Genomic DNA, 21,940 nt, shown 5'->3' on the forward strand with positions numbered 1-21,940 from the left:
TAAAAGAAACAATAATATACAGCTACTTCTACCACTGCAGTCCTTGCTAAAGGAAATTTGAATCTAAGTCCGATCCAAAATGCTCGTAATGTCTACACTACCTAAGCATATTTGGGTACCCGTGTAATAATAGCTACAAAATTCATGTACTCAAAAGGATCTCCTTCTTGCAACTCAAGACTACATGCCTCGGTGCACTTAAGACACCCTGTGAGAACTCGAGTTTTCATTCGTGCATGCAAATTAAGGCGAATCCTCACAATCCTCTTTCAATAAGTGGCTGACTATTCCTTGACTCCCGGGGTACTTAGGAACAACTTAAATTCACGTATTAGTTCATAAACCATTCCTCATTCTGCTCTAACCCATAATACTACCCTTTCTTCATTGGTTTCGGCTGATTTCGTGTCCATAAGCCATTCGATTTGCTTTCCCATAAACGAAAAGAAAGCTTACAACTACAAATATCCCATATAGGAGAAAACACTTGCTACCATATTTTTTCTAACATACTCACACATTATGTTATGCAAAAATAGCTCAGAAAGGAAGCTTTGTTCATCAAAATCAAAAGTAAAAAAAAATTCAAGAAAGTACTGGTAGATGAAACCAAACAAGGCCTGTTCTCAGAGACCGCTTTTAACTTAAATAAATAATAACGGTCCCATAGGAACACTAGATATGATGAGGAAGGCTACCTGCATCCTAGTAGGCTCAAGGAAAGCTCATGAAGCTTTTTCTCATCATTTTTCAGATCGAGAACCTGCTGCTATAACAACTACAGTTGTTCATCCTTTTTCTTCATAGCTTCCTCATGTCTCTGTGCTTCCCATTCTCTCTCACATTCTTCCTTTAACCATTTCTTCCTGAGTGAATCCATCATCTTTTTGTGTGACTTGATCAAGATCATTCCCTCTTGTAGAGAGAGTGCATGCTGCTTCCATTCTGTAACTCTAGTATCAACAACACTTTTCAGAACACCATCCTTCATCAAGATGTGGTGTTCTTTCACATGCACTAATAATCGAAGATGTAACAACCTCCCAAGGGTGAAACTACTCCATTTTGGTTGTTGGTTCTTATGTAACAGTAGCATCATCAATGGATTTTTGTGTAAAAGTTTCTTTCTCTCCCTGGTTAGCTTCTTCTTCAGCTAGTTCTTTTGTAATCGCAGTGTCATCCACAGTTTCTTGTATAACATTATTCCTTTAGTAAGCTTCTATTTCCACTGATGTTTCTTGTATAACAGCAATGTCAACAACAGGTTCATGTATATCATCTTCTTCTTCTTTCCCTTGGTTGGCTTCTATTTCCACTGCTGGTTCTTGTGTAACAGTAGTGTCAACCAATGGTTCCTATGTATCAGCTACCACATTACTTTCTATGGAATGCTTTGTCTCAATTGTTGGTTCTTGTGTAACAATAGCGTCTTCAACGTTTTTTTGTGCATCAGATTCCTAGGATTCAGTTTCTGTTTCCCTCGATATGGTGTCCACTGCACAGACTCTATAACCCACGGCCACTAGCTTCATAGCATAGGCCATGCACACAACACCCAGAACATTTCCCTTTATGGCCCTATCTATAGCCTCAGCCAAGGTGTCTAACCCTGGGGCCCTTGCCTCTACCTTAACCTTTACTAATAGCTTCCTTACGCTTTTCATTTTATTTTTTCTAAACTTTCAATTTTGAACAACAAGGATTGAGTCTTGTTCTTACCTAGTGAGGAGGGTTCCTCCATTCGAGCCTACTTTTCATCCTTGTGCTCTCTTGCCTCCTTGTTCTCCTTAGACATGGATGGGGACTCTGGTTTCCCCCTAACCCTTATTCTCTATTTTGGCTGCCTATCACCAATTGTCTTGTCAACTGGCCTCTTTCCAGCCCTTAATTTCGAGGGCTGGGGTTACTCCTTAGTTTCCACCGAAGCTTCCTCAGACATCCCAGTTTACTTCCTTCGGGGTGTTATAGCCTTCTTTCTCATGAATTCCTCCCAGTTCCTACCCTGGGAACTTAGGGTGTCTAACACAATTATCTTGATGAGGCCGTGGTTTGTGATGCATGTCTCTCGATGCGTAGCTGTTTTTATGGCCACGACCATAAACCTGATAGTTCCCAGCAAAAAGTGTGGAAGATTTATCAGTTGTCGATGTCGAAGGTGGTTTAGAAACGGAAAGTGGTAATTGAATATGATTGTTTCCCTTCCCTCACAGGTGATATACTTGATGAGATAAATGGGAACATCAGCACATGGCTGGGGAAGTGACAACCTGTCAATCCCCCTTCCTTTCTTCACCAATTGTTCCTCCCCTTGGAGAAAATCTTTCTTCAAGGACGGGTCATTAACTTTCGTATTAAACCACCTTTTTCCTTCTATTGGTAATGTTTTCAGTCGGGAAATTACCCCTTCTGTAACCTCCAGCTTTAACCCCCTAACCTCCATTTGATTCCTCTCTAAATTCTTCGCGAACTCCATAGAAATTCCCCCGTCTAATACTTCTAGCCTCTGGAAAAACTCAAACTAGCCTATATATTTAAAAATTTTACATGCTTCGGGGCAGCTTTCCAAAGCCTATGTTGACCCTTCTTGATATCAAATTGCTACTCCACCCATTGCTAAACAAATTCAATGTTGTTCTCCTCTATTTTTCCTCCCTTGAGAAGTTCCAAAGTGGTTGGCACAATACTGAGTTGTTTTAGCCCTACAACTATTCTCCTCTAGTTCTCTGAGCACTCTAAATGGGGATGCAATGCTCCTTCAGGGGGTAAAAGGTAGGGTGATGCAAGTAAGAATTTCAAATTAGGATTTGCGATCATGATTCATATTGTGTAGAAATATTTCCTTATTAATGCTAGGTTATGGGAGGTTTAGTATGAGGTACAATTCCGTTTTTTGGCATGATCAATCATTAAGTGACAATCATTACCAGATCATCATGCTTTGGTTGTAGGTTTTAAATATTCACAGGTCATGCAAAGGTCATGTCACCATGTAATTCACCCCCCCACGACTTAAATGTGATAGCCGACCTCGGTCATCAAAAGGGATGTTGTGTTAGATTTCCATAATTACTGAATAAATGCGGATAATGATAGTAACTTTGTATGACATACCTAGTGTGACATGGGGAGAATACGTTAGCGGTGAGGCACGCAAATTTAATTCTGATGGTCAAGGAAACTACTTCTTGAAACACGATGATGCATGATGTGTGTCACAATAAATAATTTACTCAGATTATTTCTAGAAGTCATCGGCTGTTGCCGATGTAACAACCAAGACGACTGTTATGTATTATTGATTTTTACAAAAGATAAAAACAAAGAAAAAATATAATGTAATAGCACTATTGTAGAATATGCTTGAAATAACAAATGTTGTTACAGAGTGTGTAACAACTTCCACAGAGTGATTTCCCCAAAAAAGGTTTTCACAGCCAGATTGTTTTATTATGTGTTTTTTTTTTAACAAAAGTGTAACATCTGCCAATGGCGGTTGGTTTTCAACTGTTACACTTATTAAAAAATTAGAATTTTAGCAGCATATGGCGGCTTTTCCTTATTCCTGTAATATGAAGATCCAAATTCATGACAATTTTTCCAAACTAATCCCTTGAATCAGGGTTATTATATAACCAAAGACGATGCCCATTTGCAAGCAATGGTGTCCTCACACTGTCAATGGTAACCAAATTCATAGTCCCATTTTCAAATACTGCATCTACTTCATAGAGACCTAGCCATCTAGTGCAGAGCTTACCCTTGAAGTCCTTGAATCTTGAATCATATAAGAGAGCCCAATCTCCTTTCTGGAACTCCCTCTTGATGAACCTGTCATGCCACTTAGCTCTCTGTTGCTGGATAATATTTGTTTGTTGTATATTAGCTAGCCATTTCTCCTCCAATTCATTGATCTGGTTCAACCTCTGCTTTTGTGCTGTAGCTAGATCCAAATTTACCTGCAATGCTTTTCTCAATGTCTTGATTTTCAACTCAATAGGAAATAAGGGATTTTTACCATACACAAGTTCAGATGGTGAGAATCCCATGGTATTCCTCCATGTAGTCCTGTATGCCCACAACACTTCTAGAAGTTTATCGGCCCAATTCCTTCAGTGACTTGACACAGTGTTAGTAAGAATCCCCTCAATGACTTTGTTGGTGCTTTCCACTTGGCCATTCGCTTGTGGATGATAAGGTGTTGTGATTCTATGTGGACTTTATATTTTTCAACCAACTTTTGGATCATATGGGATATAGAATGGGGTCCTCCATCTGTGACTATCTCCCTGTGTATAGCAAAACAGACAAAGATGTCTTCAAACAGGAAGTCTGAAATAGCTTGCTCCTGGCTCTTGTTAGTGCTTTTGCCTCAACCCATTTTGTGACATAGTTAGTGTAGACCAAGATGTAGGATTTCTATCTAGATGAAGGATTAATTGGTCCCACAAAATCCAAGGCCCATTTCTCAAAAGGTTCTAAGATGATTTGAGGTTGTAATGGCATCTCAACTTATTGCAGTGGTTGGCCCATTCTTTGGAAACTATCACATCCTTTCACAAACTTATTGGCATCCTAAAATATTGTTGGCCAATAATACCATATCGAAAGGACTTTGTATATTGTCCACTTGTCTGCGAAGTGCCCTCCAAAAGGTTCCTCATGACAAGCCTTAAGGATTCCAAAGATCTCATCTTCGCTAACACAACGTCTTATTTGGAAATCTAGTCTACTGTGATAGAGATTCCCATCTATCTAGGTATAGGTAGCATTGTGTTGTATGATATTTATCTTCTCCTTGGAGGATAAATATTGTGGAAACTTCCCCGCAGCAAGATAATTGGCTATATATGCATACGAGGGTGATTGAGTAGAAATAGCAAAGAGATATTCATCAAGGAAAGAATCCTCAATAGAATTGAAATTTTCATCAATGACTAACCTAGAAAGGAAATCAACTACTACATTATCTTTTCTAGGTTTATCGACAATTGGGATATCAAAATCATGTAACAAAAATAACCAACGTGTAATTCTACAATTGGTAATTGGATTATTCATTAGAAAATGAATGGAAAAGTGGTCAGTGTGTACAAATACTTGATACTCTGTGATATAATGTCGAATTTATTGATGGCGTGCACTACTGCTAAGAATTCTTTCTCAGTCACTGCGTAATTGAGCTCAGTTGGAGTCATATTCTTTCTTATGTAGTAAATAGCATAAGGTTTCATGTCCTCCAATTGGCCCAAACTAGCACCTACAACAATATTAGATACATCTATAGCTATGTGAAATGGAAATCCACAATTAGGTCCACGTAAAACTGGAGCTACTGATACACAACATTTCAGCTTCAAAAAGGCCTTCTCACACTTTCATGTTGACAAAAAGTTGACATCTTTCATGAGAAAAGAACATAATGGCGACGCAATTTTTGAAATTTTTTTATAAAACTTCTGTAATACCCTGCATGTCCCAAGAAACTATGTACCTCTTCTTACGTCTTGGGAGTTGGAATTTTCAGAATTACCTCTATTTTAGCAGGGTCTACCTTGATCCCGTCAGTAAAAATGTAGTGTCCTAGTACGATCCCTTCAGTCATCATCATGTGACATTTTTCAGTGCCCAAATAAACATTATTTTGTACACAAGATTCTAGCGCTTTTTCTAAATTATCTAATGTTGTTTCAAAAGCATCACCATAAGGTGTAAAATCATGCATGAAGATTTCAAGGCAATCATTCAAAAAATCATAAAAAGTTCCCAGTATTGCCCTCTAAAAGGTTATTGGTGCATTACAAAGTACAAAAGGGAGTACTTTGTATGCAAAAGTTCCCCAATGGAAAGTAAAGGTTGTTTTATCCTGATCCTCCAGGGCAATCTGTATCTAGTTCGAGCCACTAAACCCATCTTCAAATGGAGAAAGATTTTCCTCTAAAAATGGCATCAAGGACTTGATCTACAAACGCTAAAGGAAAATAGTCCTTTTGAGTGGCCTTATTGAGTTCTCTGTAATCCACATAGGCTCTCCACTTTCTTCTTAGGAACAATGACAAGTGGAGACACCCACTGTCTCTCAGATATCCAATAAATAAAGTTAGCACTCAGGAGTTTTTATAATTCTTCCTTCACTACCTCCTTTAGTGCAGGGTTCATGTAGTGCTGCGGTTGTCTAACTAGTTTGTAAGCATCTTTCAAATAAATGCAGTGAGTACATAGGTTGGGATGAATCCCCTTCATATCGATATATTCCCATGCAAATTCCTTTTTCTATTTTTGTAACAACTATAACAATAGTTGGTTTTTCTTAGTAGTCAAGTTGGGGTTAATGTTTAGAAATATTCCCCGTTCTATTTCAATTGGACTATTGTTAGTATTCAGACTGGTTCTCATTTGTTCAAAATCTATATCTTCTACCTCCTCTTCCTCCTTTGAATTTTCAATGGAAGCAATAGAAAGTGAGTTACTAATAAAACCATTAATGATATCATATTCTGTCTCATCCTTGAAATACCAAGCTTTTCCCAGAGTGAGGAGCGGTAGGGAAAGATTCGATTTGGACTCAAACTCATCCCACCATGGGTTATACAAATCCACATTTGGTTTTGAGGGGTAAAGACTAAATTTGTAGCCTGGCCATTCGAGATCACCATAGATGCATATTTGCATCCTATGAATGAAACTATAGTGGCCAACCAAGGTCTCCCTAGGATCAAAGGATGTACCTCAAGTTGAATTTGGGCTGTAATATAAGAAAGTCAGTCGGATACATCCAGGAAGCTATTATGATTACTATGTCTTCTAACACCCCCTCGGGTTTAACATGGGACCTGTCTACTAATTCAAGTACAGTAGGAGTATGTCTAAGCCCATGTAGCCCCAGGGTGGTAAAGAGGTCCTTTGTCATCACATTAATGGCAGCCCCAAGATCGATCAATGTGTTAGTTATGGGTTGGTCATTAATGTAGATAGTAACTGTAGGGTTTCTTGGATCATTATACTTGGTTAGAAGAGGTTGAGCAGACATTAATTTAGAAAATTTCCCCATCACGTGTATAGTAGTAGGGTCCTTAGGCTTCCTTCTAGGTTTCTTAATGCACAAATCTCATATTGTTTTAGTATAAATAGGTACTTCTTTAAGAGCTTGCGGTAGAGGAATTTGTACATGCAAATTTTGCAACTCCCTAATAAAATCAGACTCGGGCTATGAGGCCATCCCAGGCTCAATTAGTCTCTGAGGATATGAAGGATTCTAAGTTATAACAGTCAATTCAGCTGTTATAGGTGTATCAGCCTTACCCAAGTTGGCTATAACAGGAGTAACAATTCTTCTTGGGCTAGTTGTTATAAATGTAAGAAGTTGCTGTATATCAGCTATTGTAGGTGTAACAACCACCTCAGGATCTACTATACCTCCTCTAGAAGGCTCACATTCCTCCACGGTAATGATAGGGGAGTGATTTGGTTTAATTACCTTACCTGACTGCAATTGAATTTCATTAAGTCCTACGGGGTTAATAAGGTATGTCTAGAAGGTAGTCGAAGCCTCTATGCCATGGGCTACTTTATTATTCGGGTTAGGGTTAGGTTTCACAGGTAGTTGGGGTCGTACAAGCGGTGTAGGGCCATGAGTTTGGAAAGGAGGCAATTGTAGCTATTGCTGCATTGGTAATTGAGGTGGATTTGTATTGTGGGAATTCCCCCTCCAATTCTAATACCAAGGGTATGGTTGAGATCGAGGATATTGGATAGAGGGAGAGGGGGACCACTGGTTCCAGGGCGAAGGAAACTATGCTAGAGAAGGAGCATAATATTGCCATGGATATTACTGAGTATTATATGCATAGTTTCACGAATTCAAAGAAGAAAAATATTGGGACATACCTGGAGGTTGTGGCTACCATGGTCTCCTAGGTGTGATGAAATAAGAGGACTACACTTCTTCACTCGATTCTCTAAGTATAGCTTTCATTCTAGGAAGCTCTAGAAATTGACCTGCAGAATGTTGTAGCTCACAAATATTGCACAATTCGATGTTTTTCATTTCACACTACCTCAAGGGATGTCTCTTCCGGCAATTCGGGTAGAACACATCCAGAGGTTTATCAGCTTTTGCTTTTTTTTTCTTGATATGTACTTTCGTCATCTGGGCAGATAGGGTAATGATAATGTTGGTCTTGAAATTTTTGAATAAAATGCTGATCTCTACTATGGTTACTCCTTTGCCTGTATATTTTTGGATTCGGGCAGAGGAATCTCAAATTGTGCTTCTTCCCTTAAATGATTCTCTAGAGCATCTTAGATAGAGCTTTACAATTTCATTGAATGGTTCCTAACATATGTACCCTTTTCCTAGTAGATTCAAGGTATCAAGGCAGTTGTCCCTCATTCCTGTTATAAATATGGTATTTAAGATGTCATGATCTAAATCACTATCCTTCTGTGTCATTCTAAATACTTCCTCTCTTGAGTCCCTGGTTCTGCAATAGTCTTGGTACTTTGATATCGATCCATGTTCGAATAGAAGCAGAGCCTAACCCCATGAACCATCTCAAGGCTACTCCTTTGAAATTAGCAAGAAATAATTTCAATTTTTGAGCATCTGAGACATAGTCATAACTCCTGCATAAGACATCAAATTCAAATAAGAAGGTGTCTGGGTCTTCCATAATCATCCTTTGAAAGGATGGTAAGGATGATAAAGGAATGTTTTTCATGGGAGCCTTGCCTCTGATGTCCCAAATTGGGAACTCAAAGGTTGTGACAATACCATCTGTTTTGGCATTTTTGTCATTTTTTTCCCCCATTTCTAACCCTTCTAATCCTTTTTATAATAGATGTTCCTCAAAATGTTCTTGTGATTGTCTTACAGGTGGAATTGATGGCTCAGTCGACTTCAAGGCTGGTTATTTCACTACACTACCAAAATTCGGATATTGATAAACCAATAGGTACTCTATTGTCTCAAGTTTTTTATTTCCCCCTTGTTTTGGGAATATTTAGTTTTCTTGGACAAATGCCTAACCCTCTAGATTTAGTAGTAGATCTAGAAGCAACAGACAAAGTAATCTCTACCTTTCCTATAAACAACAGATAAAATAAGAGAACAAAGAACCTACTTGTAGCTTCTGCTTGTTCCTTATCTCACTTGACCGATTCCATTGCTCCTTCCCATACTTAAATCGCTTGAGAAATACCTGCAGATAGACAGAAACAAGAACCCATCAAAGCAAATGATATTGATCTATTGTTTGTAAATAACATGGAATCAAGAACATGATATACATATGAAAGTATCAACATATAACACAAGCATAAGGGAAAAAGTTTCTAAGACTTTATTTATAAGAGGAAGAATTACAACCCATATGTGCTCGATCCAATGACGCTCTTCCAATTCAATCTCATCCTCTTCACCTCATGACAAGAAAGACACTCCAACACTATTACAATACTTTCACTCAATTACAATCTCATATCACCAGCATCTCCTTACAACTCAATATTCTTCAGCCCCTAATCTCTTAGATGAGTGCTCTTTTTATAGGTGAATGAAGTAGGTTATGCCATCAATGGTGATAATGAATGCCTTTCTAAATTTAGAAATTAGTTCCATGGAAGAAGGGATAGGGGATTGATGTTTCCTAATTCCCTTCCTCATCCAAATGTGAACTCAAAGGTGTAGGTGGCATTTGATAAACTTCTAGAGGCTTCCAATGGATAAGGAATCTTCAAACCCTCATAGAAATTTTCTCAAATTCACCCAGTGCAGGCCAAAGAGGGACCAAGTGTGCTACATAGCACCCTATTAGTGTATGGTTTGCATTACAACGCACCCTAATGAAGGCCTACCTATGCTAATCTTCTTAGAGGTAGTTTTTGGATGTTTTCAATGACGGAAGTTCTTCAGAAGTAAGGCACTCAAATGACTAACTTCTTTAGGGCATGTAACAACTGTACTAGAGGTTGATGAGCCCTAATAGTATCAATCTGTAAGTTGGGGTTGATGTGCCCAAATGGATCTATAACAGTTGCCCCCTAAAGCATGAAGTCGAAAATATATATGTCGCGTGAAATGCTTTATCACGAGGAGAGGAGGTTTCAAAACAGAAGGTGACCTACATCAATTACAATACATATATCAGGATAATTTGATTTTTCTCATGAACTAGCTGAGGGAAGGCATACCCATGCTCAGCTTATAAATTTTCATTACATGTACAAATATAGTTCTCTACAGATATAGACCTATGAATGGTTGACCATGAATGTAAGGCCATTGTACATTTGATTTAGTACTCCTGAAAATATCGTAGCCCGGATGGATGGAACTAGATCTGGGATCTTCAATTTCGTTCAATATTTTGCTCGAGTGCAAGTCTAACCATGTGAATATATGTTCTGAAGTCGAACATGGAAAGACATCATCTGATTACCAGCTAATGATGTAAGTTGTTAACAGATGCAAGAGGAATCACTGATAATGATAATGATTCTCAAGGTATTATAGTACATTTCGCATGGTGTGAATAAATGATTTGATGTTGAACACCATACAAAGTCTTTCGGTCAAAGGCCATTGATTTCAACCTATCGTCGGAAGCGAGAAACATACCATTGATGTATGCAAGCTTCAAGGTACTCAAAGGGTGTTTTTGAGTCAACTTCTTGGATGATGTGCTGATGTCGACAAGAGGAGACTCATCACAGGAGGGCCTTGATGTATCCCACATCTACGACATGAAACGAGGTAAATTATTTTGGAGATGAAAAATCAACTGACGACACAAGGTTCAGGAATGGTAGTCATGAACATGAAGGTTTACGGTATTACAAAGGATCAATTTTTGAATGGAATGACTTCTCTTGAACATATCAATGACACTGGATGAATTGGCAGCATTGACCCAAAACCAAGTAATGGATGGTATGATATACCAATGGTGTGATAACCATCAAGCAGATAACCCAACCCAAATAGTCACGGAGATGAAGTGAAAGTGTCATGTTCAAGAGAGACTTGCTACCATAAAGTTTTCTTGACTTTTTCCCTTTTTCCCTAGTCATTGCTGACTAGTACCTCTTTATTTTTATCAAGCTTAAGGAGGATAACATATTCTTGTTGTATAATTTCACCCTTCGGGTGAATCCATCGCTATTTGATGCTTTAATGAGTCTAGAAAAGGTGAAACACGGCCTTGTCTAGATGGACAAGCTTGTCGCTATTTGATGTTTTTAACGAGTTTAACAACAAAAACAACTCGGTCCTTTTCATGTTTAGAGAGTTTGAAAAGGGACAAAAAGGAAACTCCATATCTTCCTTTTTGTAAAATAATCTCTCAAGTCTGAAAAAGCTTAAAATAATACAAGATATATATCATTTCCAATTCATTAACGAGTTGGAAAGGACAAGCGCTCAACAATATTTTCGTATTTACAGAGTCTGAAAAGAGCTTAAAGAGGACTCCATTTTGAGGAACGAGTGGTGTCTAGGGTAGCAACTAGTTCCGGTGATGTTCGAACTTCTCAAAACATGTTGATTGATGTGAAGAGGATGGCTAATAACACCACTTATTGCAACTATTCCTAAAAAAGGGTAAACAACCAAGTGAAAGCATATGATCGGCCAAAGGGATGGTGGTGATGGGATGAAAACAACCAAGGCTCATTTGACGAAAGAGGCTAATAGAATGGTAATCATGAGGGTTAAAAATGGAATGGGTTAATTTTTACACAAGCTTGAATCATAGGAAACTATGCTTGGATTTAGTTTCATGTTTACACAAGCTTGAAACGAAAAACTATGCTTGGATCAGTTTCATTTTTACACAATCTTAAAACGAAAAAACTATGCTTTGATTCAGTTTCATTTTTTACATAGGCTTAAAATGATAAACTATGCTTGGCATTAGTTTACATGCCCCCAGCATGATGAAAGGGAGAGTCTCCTGTAACCAGATGGAAGTCGTTGCGGTGAAGCAGGATGGTTATCCAACACCTTTTTGGCTTTGTCCATATAGGGACAAAGGTGAATGGGGGTGATTCCCTTCACATAATCTAAAGGGAAACTTAACTTTACCATTAGGTGCATGCCCCTAAGCTTCATTACATTTACCTAAGTAGCCTACTCGCGGCTATGAGGTGGATGGAATGAAGGTTCATTTACGAGATCAAGTGAAAGACTCGACCGAGATTTTACGAGATCTAATCAAAGACTCAACTTAGAACTTGGGACCTTGTTTCCTTTCTTAACGAGGTTGACACAAGACAAGGAACTATCCTTGTAGACCCTTGTTTCATTTTTTAACAAGATTGACACAAGACCAGGAACTATGCTCATACTCCTTGTTTCATTTTTTAACGAGGTTAACACAAGACCAAGAACTATCTTTATGGGGCCTATTTCATTTTTTAACGAGGTTGACACAGTAAAAGGACCATCCTCGTAAGAGCTGTTTCATTTTTTAACGATGTTGGCATAGTAAAAGAACTATCCTCATATTCCCTGTTTCATTTTTTAACAAGGTCGCTACAAGACCAGGAACTCTCCTCGTTTCCTTGGTTTCATTTTTTAACGAGGTCGACACATGACCATGAACTATCCTCATACTCCTTGTTTCATTTTTTAATGAGCTTGACACAAGACCAGGAACTATCCTCATGGGGCCTATTTCATTTTTTAACGAGGTTGACACAAGACCAAGAACTCTCCTTGTTTCCTTGGTTTCATTTTTTAACGAGGTCGACACAAGACCACGAACTATCCTCGTACTCATTATTTCATTTTTTAATGAGGTTGACACAAGACTAGGAACTCTCCTCGTTTCCTTGGTTTCATTTTTTAATGAGGTTGACACAAGACCACGAACTATCCTCGTACTCCTTGTTTCATTTTTTAATGAGGTTGAGACAAGACCAGGAAATATCCTCATGGGGCCTATTTCATTTTTTAATGAGGTTGACACAGTAAAAGAACCATCCTCGTGGGAGTTGTTTCATTTTTTAACGAGGTTGACACAGTAAAAGAACTATCCTCGTATTCCTGTTGGATCACAACTGATAACAAGTCATGGAGAGATCTGGTACTAATGCCCCCAATACATGTTGTACAACATCACTGAATTGATCATCAGTTGATGTAGGTATGGAATAGGTTTCCACATAACTAACCCATGGCGGGGATGATACCATTGGTAGAAAATGACCATTTAGGGAGGATGGTTGACTAGGAGCCATATTTGGACCGGGAAATGAAAGATGGTCAACGGTGACAATTCTTCCTTCATGTAGGAAACAAGTTACTCAAAAGAGTGTTGAAACAATAGCTCCCATGTCATAAACATAGTCACGCCCAAGAAGTAAATTGTAATCTAATGGTACTAGGACTACCATCACATTCAAATAAATGATTTTTTCTCCCAAATTTATAGGTAACTATGTAAGGATCCCTAATGGTTTACGGGTTCCTCTGTTAAAATGTAATATATTCTGGGTAACTGGCACAAGTGGCGGTGAACCAAGCGCTTGCCAAGCAGTTCAGGAAAGGATACTCACTGATGCACCTTCATCTATAATACTATCGGGTACAATCATATTACAAACTTGTACTACGATCTGGAAGGGCACATAAGAAGGAAGACGAAATCCTGCCAGCCTATTCCAATCAAGGGAAGTGAATAGACTACTTGGAGGGGGTATCATAAAAATGGGAGAATTAACCCCTTGAGTTATGAGAACGGGAGCATTTTCCTCTTGTATTGATGGAACAGGCAGATTTCCCCCAAGCCCATTTGAATCTGAAGAAACAAAAAGAACATGAGTGGTATCATGTTCACTCTCTTAAGAAAAGGTACGATTTGCTAAAGGTGAAATCGGGTCAACTAGTACCTCGACCTGTTGATTTGGTTCGAGTATAGACTTAGAGGATTCACTTTCAGAGAGAGTGGGTTTGACCAATGATTTATTTTTGTTAGTCAATTCATCATCTGGTGAAGGATTGAGGGAGAGCTTCTTGTAACCAAATGGAATTCGTTGCGGTGAAGCAGGATAGTTATCCAACACTTTCTTGGCTTCATCCAGATAGGGACAAAGGTGAATGGGATGATTCCCTTCACATAACCTACATGGAAAATTAACTTTTTCCTTCTTTCCATGATTCTTACTGTCACTAGTTGATGGTCTGTCACCAACATGATCTTTAGAAGTTGATGACACAAGATGATGTGAATGAGAAGACCATTCTTCTAATATCTACAGAATATCAGGACAATTTCGAAGAAGATGGTCTCCCGTACAAAGTTTGCATGGATATCAAACTTTGTGAGGCTTGATGGATGGTTTCTCATCTAATGTTTATTCAAAGCAATGTTTGCTTGGTTTTTGCTCTGCTGAACTTGCTTCTTCTTCTTCTTCTTCTTCTTCCCTTTCTTCTTCTTCTTAAACACCTGGTTACTAGTACCAATACTTTCACCAGGCGAAGAGGAAGAAGGGGAGGAAGAAACGACCAAGGAAGAAGGCAAAGGGTCAACTTTAGGATCAATTGGAGGTTAATTTTGTCCAGTTGGAGGAGTACTCTATTGCAGAGAAATCACGATATTTTGAACCAAGGAGGTTGAAAACAACCATACTGGCAAGCCAATGGTAAATCCCGAAAGGGACAATGTAGGCATATATGGAGCACCAATATTTCTAAATGGAGGAAAAGGACTAGTATTCCCATCAAAAGGAATTCCTTGATTGCCGGACTCCAGATTTGTCGCCATATGTTTCAACCTAAGATCAACTAAGGAGCGAGCGTGGATGATGTTATCCACGGTCAATTAATTTTTACGACAGTGGAACACAACTTCGCTTTTTCATTTTTAAAGAGTCGAGAAAAACAAAAGGTGACTCTAGTCGCCTTCGATGTTTAATAATCCTGGAAGGACAAGTACTCAAATGATAGTTTTACTTTTAAAGAGTCAAAAAGGAATGAAAGTGACTACTCTGGATATTCTAGACAAGAGGGTTTCCCAAACAAATCGCAAAACTGCAATATACACCTTGGTGATAAATGAAAGAGAAATGACCAAGGAATTTATGTACGACAGCCAATCTTCTCAAATGTTGTGTTTGGTGCGTTACGATCGATAAGGTGGCAGACTCAGCTTCCTAGGGATAAAGGATTTCAACCTATTGGGGTCTCCCACCATATACTCGATGGTAAAGGGAGCACAAGTCCATACTAGCACTTATCGAAGTAGAGAGGAGGAATCACCCAACCTTAGTGAAAACGATGGCCACTAGGTTTAAAGATGCCAAAACATGTCTCTAGCCTATACCTCTAGATGTTTTTCGTTAAGTTCCAATGCGTTATTAGATAAATTGATGTTCATTTTAAGTTGATCTTGCCTAGAAATTTGCCTTTCAAGTTCACCATGTGATGTATTCTGAAATACCTAGGAATGCAACTATCATGATAAGCATTCTTTCCATTCAGTTTTAACAATGAAAATCCTAACTACTTAGGGATAGAGCAATCATATTTCTTTTGATCATAGAGCAAAGAGCACAATCTAAATGAAAATTCCCTACACTATTCCATTTAGCACACACAAACTCTTTCCAATGCAAGATGCATGTATTTCTTTTCAATTTCCCTTAATGTGAATGATTCAAAAAGGAAAACTAATGCACAAACGATTCATAACTCTTTTCATAAAAAATGATGATTTGTGAAAATTTCTTTTAAAATGGAAAGGAAAATTGTACGATACTTTCAATTTTAAAGAAATGAATATTTTTGACACTTTAAATGAAAATACAAATCAAATTCACAAATAAATCAATCGATTATTTATGAAGGAATACTTTACGACACTTCATTTTTCGAAGAAAATGACAATTTTACAACACTTTTCTATCGACAAAACAATCGATCAAAACTACCTTTCAAAAATGGATTGAAAATGATAAAACAAATACACAAAAAAACATCCAACAATCCAGTCTAAGTAGGGCCAAATTAAGGAGATGAAAAATTGTTTTCAGAGACAAAAGATCATTGACATTTAGCAACTAATTCAAACAAGAGAAAATTAGCAAAAAAATTCAATTCCTAGATGGGAAACTGACCCTCAAGAGATCAACGCAGGCAGTGGTTAGAGACAGTGCCCTGAATCGCTCTGTACCTATGCGGGAAGTGCACTGCAGCGTAGGCAACAGATAGAGATAGTGCACTGATGAAAGTGACCAATTCTGAAGGCAATTTTGACACAGTTTCGACTCAATTTTCAATGAAAAAGGGCTGAAATTCAATGAATGACCATAAGTACAATATGTAGAAATGTCTTAAGAGGCTGATAAGCAACCGAGATGGATAATCTGGTCCCGAGTGGAGTCGACAATTTGTTTTGGGAATATTTAGTGTTCTTGGACAAAAGCCTAACCCTCTAGATTTAGTAGCAGATCTAGAAACAATAGACAAAGTAATCCCTACCTTTCCTATAAACAACAGATAAAATAAGAGAACAAAGAACCTACTTGTAGCTTCTGCTTGTTCCTTATCTCCCTTGACTGATTTTGTTTCTCCTTCCTGTACTTAAATTGCTTGAGAAGTACCTGCACACAGACAGAAACAAGAACCGATCAAAGAAAATGATATTGATCTACTGTTTATAAATAACATGGAATCGAGAACATGATATACATATGAAAGTATCAACATATAACACAAGCACAAGGGAAAAATTTTCAAAGACTTTATTGATAAGAGGAATAATTACAACCCATATGTGCTCAACCCAGTGACATTCTTCCAATTCAATCCAGTCCTCTTCACCTCATGACAAGCAAGACACTCCAACACTATTACAATACTTGCGCTCAATTCCAATCTCATATCACCAACATCTCCTTACAACTCAATATTCTTCAGCCCCTTATCTCTTAGATGAGTGATCTTTTTATAGGTGAATGAAGGAGGTTATGCCATCAATGGTGATAATGAATGCCTTTCTAAATTTAGAAATCACTTCCATGGAATAAGGGATATGAGATTGATGTTTTTTAATTCCCTTCCTAATCCAAATGTGAACTCAAAGGTGTAGATGGCATTTGAGAAACTTCTAGAGGCTTCCAACGAATAACGAATCTTCAAACCCTCGCGGAAATTTTCTCAAATTCACCTAGCATAGGCCAAAGGGGGACCAAGTGCGCTACATAGCACCCTATCAGTGTATGGTTTGCATTACAGCGCACCCTAATGAAGGCCTACCTGTGCTGGTCTTCTTTAGGGCGTGTAACAATTGTACTATGGGTTGATGAGCCCTAATAGTATTGATCTATAAGTTGGGGTTGATGTGCCCAAATGGATCTGTAACACCCCTTCAGTTTCCCCTTGTCCCTCGGTCCTAAAGTTCTGGCTACTAGCTTCCCACTGTTGTTCCTGAATTGGATGCATAATTTGGGGAGTATGTTAGCTAGCTTTAGAATGGTATGGCCCCAAGATAGAGGAATCAAAGGTTTATGTCCTTGTTATGGGAGTAGCAGCTTTTTGTGCCCCTATTTTCCTTGTGTCCCTTTCAGAACTTGATTTTTCTTTTTCTTCCTTGAAGATTAGTTCCTCGATAAATATTTTCCTTCCCAAATCTACACTCTTCCTTTCCTTTTTACGACCCAATTTTCCTATGACTAATTAGAGTGGGGGGTAATTTTGGTATATCTATAATTCCTACAGTTTCGCACATGGACCCAATATGTATTGATCCACACCCTAAGTGTCTCAGTCTTCGATAGTGGTGAGCCCACCCAGGTATGTGCTAAACTACAAACTCTTATAATTCAATATGAAACTCTTAAGATGCACAATGATGAAAGTATAGATAGTTACTTCTTACATATAGATGAGGTTGTTAATTGTATGAAGAATCTAGGTGAAGAGATAAAGGAAGTTACCTTAGTTGAGAAAGTTTTAAGATCCTTGTCTGCTATTTTTGAATCAAAATATATGCTATAGAAGAAAAATAGGATCTACAAACTATCACTATGACACAGCTGCATGAAATATTAACTACCTTTGAGATGAGAAAAGGAGGCCCATCAGATATGAGAGAAGCTGAATTTAAAGCTTCAGCGAAAGGAAAGGAAGAACTCAATGAATTAGGACATATTTCCAAAGAAGAAGATGAAGTAAACTTTATCAAGAAGCTTCAATGGGGTTCCGGAAGATTTAAAGGTAAACTACCCTTCAAATGTTTTGACTATGGTAGAGTCGGTCATTACGCTACCAAATGTCCTCATAAAGATAATATGATAAAGGGAAGGAAACTGCAAAATGAAATAGAGAACAAAGTGTAAGTAAAAAGAGTTACTATACTCATGAAGATAGCGACGATTTATCAAATAGTGATGAAAATGAAAATAGTAATGACTATAGACTTCTAATGGCTTATGACGATGATAATTTTTGGGATGCTTTAGAAGAAGATGACCTTCATGAATAAATCTCTAAACTCAAAATCTATTTAGAAGAAAAGAATATGATTATAGATACCTTGACATACCAACTTGCTGAAAAAGAAAAACATAATGAAAAACTAGAATGTGAAATTGTGGGTCTAAGAAAGGATTTTGAGAAAAGAAAATCTCCCGATCTTAGATTTGCTAAAGGATCATAAACCTTAAATTACATTATCAATGTGCAACATTCTCCTGTGATAAAGACAGGTCTTGTGTATACTGAAGAAGAATCTCAATCAGAGAAGCTATCAACCTCCACTAAAATCTATCTTGATGCAGCAAAGAACAATGAACAATATGACAATCGTCAGCAAAGGTATAAAGAAGATCACCAGGTAAATGAGGCTCAATTTTCTTCAAGGATGAACAGAAGGCACAACCAACCTCAAGTAAATCATACTAAATTTGCTTCAAAGATGAATATCAATAGAAACTACAATCACGAGGTCAATGGATTCGATAATCGCAGGAACTTCTTTAATGGTCAATGTTTCTCATGTCACAATTTTGGACACAAAGCTACTCAATGTGTTGCTTACAAAACCATCATGACTAGAGAAGCATGAAATCAAAGTATTGTGACAGGGATCAAGAAAATTTCCTATAATAACTTTTTTCTTCTTGAAAATGAAATAGAATAATCAATCTGTAACAACTTTGGCCATGAAGAATCTGAATGCAAGAGAAAAATTTGGCAAACATTTCAAAAGGAGCAAACTCCATTAAATCCCAAGATATGGAGAAGGAAAGAACCTCAAACAGAAAGATGTGGTATATCCTTGTATGAAGAAGGACAAGAAATTCAGTGGTACATCGACAGTGGATGTTCAAAACACATGACAGGTGACAAAGAAAAACTTCACTCATATAATGTCTTAGAAAAGCAAAAGAATGTCTCATATAGAAACAACACTCCTGCCGTCATAAAAGGTAAAGGATCTGTTTTCTTGAAAGAAAATGTTAAAGCTGGGAATGTCATGTATGTAGACGGTCTAAAGCTTAACATGTTGAGTGTTAGTCAAATGTGTGATCAAGGAAATGAAGTGGTGTTTCGATTAAACGGATGTGTTGTTTGTGAGCTTGATATAGGAGAAACCGTGATCAAAGGTACAAGAACTCCAAACAACTTATACAAAGTTGAATTGAGGCTTCTATGATCCATAATAGTTGAAAGAATAAGTTCGACGTAAATCACATGTAGACAAACATTTGTCGACGCGTTTCGAACCAACAAGTGTGGTTCATCGTCAGGACAAGTAGTTAATTAAATTAAATAAATTACCTTTTCTAACTAACCATTTAAATTATTCTATTCATTTATATATTTTTAACCCTAACTTTATGATTTTAATTAATATATATATATATATATATATATGAGATTATTAATAAATAAATTACTTTTATTCTCGTCCCTAACAACCTATTATATTTTGGAAGTTTTTTCGTGCGCGCGCTCTGCTCCTCTGCGAGCTTCCGTCTAGGTCAGCAATCGTTGCCAGGACTACCCGCTGCCATGGGAGCACCAGGGGGTGTGGAGCCCTCTCCCACCCCTCCATCATCAATAGCAGAGGCCTTCTGTAGCCTGCTATCGCAGAAGGGAAAAAAACGACCTCAGCCAGACATCCCGAAGTTCATCAAAAAGCTTGATGAAATCCCAGAAATCGCTTTGCCAGAAGATCAATCGATCAAAATCGCCCTTGCCTTGGCTGACAGAGGTTTAGTGGGGCAATTTATGGGTCGTTGGCCAAGAACAAAATCGATGGATGAATGGGTTCAACAAAACTGGAGGCCCCTGCTGCCCAATAACGTGATCTTTTATGCGGTCGGCAGAGGTTTTTTCATTTTCGAATTCACTACCAAGGAAGATCGAGATCTAGTGTTTTGAAACAGTCCATATTTCATAGGAAATCAAGGTCTCTTTCTGAACAAATGGACCCCCGACTTCGACCCTTCAGTCGATGTCCCAAAGGAGGTCCCTGTTTGGGTCCGGCTACCCTACCTACCAATACACTGTTGGAGCTTCCAATCCCTGCAAAAGATAGGAAACGGACTCGGTAGATTCATCGACAAAGCTAATAACAAGGGCCAATACACCTGCGCCAGAATCTTCGTGGAAGTTGACTTGGAAGCTGGTCTACCAGAAGCCATCAAACTTACAGTTGGAGATTGGCACCACTTCCAGAAGCTGGACTACGAGCAACTGCCTTTTAAGTGCAGAATCTTCCATGAGCACGGTCACTTTCAATGAAACTGCCCCAAAGAACCATCAGGGGACAAAGTGGAAGAAGAACGATTGAAAGAAATAAAAGAGGGCAAGGTAGTCTCAAAGCCAAACGAGCAGAAGAAATCAGGACCAAGGCGGAATCCCCAAACAAATGACAAGACAAAACCAATTTCAAATGAAGGCCCCTCCTCAAGGGAAAAGGTGGATGTCTCAGAGAACCATGAAGAAATTGAAGATCAATCGAAGAAAGGGAAAGAAACTGCAGAAGAAACAAATGTCCCCCTAACAGAGGCAGATCAAGGGGGAAACGCAAGCAACGAAGAGCACATTAGTCTTGCATCTGACTCAGGGGAAGAATCAGAAGAAAGAGACTCTGAATCATACAACTCACAAATTACTCCTATCAAATCGACCAGGGGTCGGAAATCCAAGAAGAAACAATGAGGAGAAAACTTATCTGGATGTTCTCCAAGGCTCCCAGAAAACTCTCAAAGGAATGATGAACACCAGATCCAGGCGCAAGCACAATAGGGCTCCAAAAGGAGCCACTCCCTCCCAACCTAGTAAATAATGAAATACGTCTCCTGGAACTGCAGAGGATTAGGTAGCAAGCTGAAAGAAGATGCCCTGAAATACATTGTGCGGTTGCATTTGCCTGAAATCCTTCTCATCCAGGAGACAAAGCTGGAGGACACTCTCCTCCCCCACTCCAGCAAAACATTCTAGCGCAAAGGCCCTGGTAGAGATGTCAGTGCTAGAGGCGCCTCTGGTGGGATTGCCACCTTCTGGGACAACTCCAAATACAACCTGACTCAAGAAGAAAGTTGCCAACATTGGATTTTCACTCAGCTCCTCCACAAAAACTCTGGTCAACAAGTAAGTATGTTCAACCTTTATGCTCCGGTCTCTCCCACGGAGAAAAAAATTTGTTGGGACTCGCTCCAGTCTTTGCTTTTATTGCACAATCCAGAAAACATCATTATTGTAGGGGATCTGAACGTTACTCTAGCAGCTAAAGAGAAAAAAGGTGGTTCCTCGGTAAGGGACCCAGCTAGAGAATGGGTAGAAGATTTAATGATTGGCTGGGATCTAGAGGATATCAAACCATCAGCTGGGAAATACACTTGGTCTAACAAAAGATTAGGTCCCAGCCATATAGCTACTCGTTTGGACAGATTCCTTGTCCAAGCCTCCTTCCTTACTATTGGTCTAATG

The sequence above is a fragment of the Pinus tabuliformis genome, chromosome 3_2, assembly GCF_031772625.1.
Source record: "Pinus tabuliformis cultivar Carrire ecotype Pingquan chromosome 3_2, CPIR1, whole genome shotgun sequence".
Taxonomy (NCBI): Eukaryota; Viridiplantae; Streptophyta; class Pinopsida; order Pinales; family Pinaceae; genus Pinus; species Pinus tabuliformis.